Source organism: Coffea arabica, chromosome 5e (assembly GCF_036785885.1).
Source record: "Coffea arabica cultivar ET-39 chromosome 5e, Coffea Arabica ET-39 HiFi, whole genome shotgun sequence".
Taxonomy (NCBI): Eukaryota; Viridiplantae; Streptophyta; class Magnoliopsida; order Gentianales; family Rubiaceae; genus Coffea; species Coffea arabica.
Genome location: NC_092318.1, coordinates 35,708,550 through 35,710,469, shown reverse-complemented (window position 1 = coordinate 35,710,469; position 1,920 = coordinate 35,708,550). Strand labels below are relative to the sequence as shown.

The 1,920-nt window shown below is 41.6% G+C and overlaps 1 long non-coding RNA gene across 1 annotated transcript; it reads right to left on the bottom strand.

Moving 5' to 3' along the window:
- Nucleotides 1-562: 562 nt before the first annotated feature.
- On the bottom strand, nt 563-1,920 carry LOC140006261 (uncharacterized). Its single transcript, XR_011813899.1, has 2 exons — nt 1,602-1,920; nt 563-807 (listed from the first exon to the last, which is right to left on the bottom strand). It is a non-coding gene; the product is annotated as an uncharacterized lncRNA (long non-coding RNA).

Genomic DNA, 1,920 nt, shown 5'->3' with positions numbered 1-1,920 from the left:
GGAGCCGATTGTACAAGTCCGTGGTGTAATGGAAGGGTACAAATCGTTTCCTCATCACTTGCTTCATTTCAGACCAAGTGTCAATTGGTTGTTCCCTATTTCTCCTCCTTGTGGCACATACTTGCTCCCACCAAATGGATGCATAATCTTCAAATTCAATAGCTGCAAGTTTCACCTTTTTCTCTTCAGAGTAATTGTGGACTTCAAACACTTGCTCAACTCTCCTAACCCAATCTAAATAAGCTTCAGGATCATTTTTCCCATGAAAGGTAGGCATCTTAGTCTTGATGGAACCAAGATTGTCATCGGTTCTCCTAGGTCGGTCTCGACCTTCCCTCACTTCCCTGTGGCTTTTCTTTGATCGAAATGAGGTGTTAGAATGATACCCCTCATCATCCGCATCATGCTCAACACTCTGAGCACTTGAAGCCCTATTGGGAATATCTCCAGTACCTCGCATCTCAATGGCAGCCACTGTGACGCCCCCACTTCTCCCAAGGGCGAACCCAAGGGTATCCGCGGAACGCCTGCCTAGCTCTCGCCAGGACTCGAGACAAATCAATTCAAACTTAACAATATATAACAATTTATACCAGTCTAATAAGGAAAAATCGCTTCCATAAACGAATATCCAAGTCTTGTACCACGTGTTCAAAATACATCCGTTATCCAATTCTTACGTCAGGATCCAAAAGATACATCAATTCCCAAATATATACAATAGCCAAAATGTCTAGTCAATTACAATTGAAACCCTAATACAAAAGTACATCCAAAGGGTTCCAACGAGTTTTACTCCATCCATTCCTGTTAAGGAAAACAAATCTACGGGGTGAGCGAAACGCTCGTGAGGCCAAGAAAACACACATGCAAGCACGTTGTCCAAATAACAATCCCAATATTCAAGTAATTTACAATTCGAGCGAGAAAAATAAACAGAAACAATTCAAGGATATAGGAGCTCTCAGGAGCTATTTTCCTCTTGCTTCGCCACGGCTCGATCCGATACCCCCTCGTGATGACACTCCGTTATCCTGGTGGGTATTTTATCCGTAGAAACTTCACTTATTACTTCCTCCGACCAACATTCCACCCTCTCGGATCCGAAACCAAACACGCACGAAAAAGGCGATACTCGTCGAGTATGCCATACGAGATCTCAAGAGATCAAGTTTTGATTTTTGAACACGCACGTAAAGGGCGATACTTCACGAGTATGCCGAACAAGATCTCAAAAGATCAAGTTGTTTTTTTGTTACTCTCTTGGTTTATCAAACTTCTCGACCAAGCCCATGCCGGCTCGAGTTGTAAGATTGGTTAAGAGAATTGGGCGTCCCCATAAGTCGAGGAGGTTCACTCCACCCGACAACAAGACACGCACGACATACACGACATGCATGGCAACACGACACGCACACGAAAACGGGTATATTTTAGTCGACGAGATTCACTCAATCGACTTTGAAACCAAGTTAATACAAGTAAAGTTCAAGTAAAGGAGAGCGAGTGCGATAAAGTACACACTCGTCTCATCAAGTGATATTCACGTATATAAGCAGGTAAATCAAGTAAACACGACAAGTCATGCACTTGACACTCACCAATTCAAAAGTAATTGAGCGAGAAAATCTTTAGTTGTCCCCTCCGGGATTCTTTTCAAGACTCGCTTGAGCACCTGAAGCAATTAACAAGTATTTTTCACTCACAATCACGTATTAATCAAGAAAGGAGTTACGCTTATTTGGACTAGTCAATACCTCAAACCAAGAACCTTAGCCACTCAAAATAAAGGTTCAAAAGTGAGGTTTTATTAACACAAGAAAAACTGATTTCCTTCATGAAATCAAGTTTAAAGCGATCAATTATCATCAAGAAGGAGTAACAAGTTTTCAAATTTTCATTTTCTAAGAAATCAGCAAA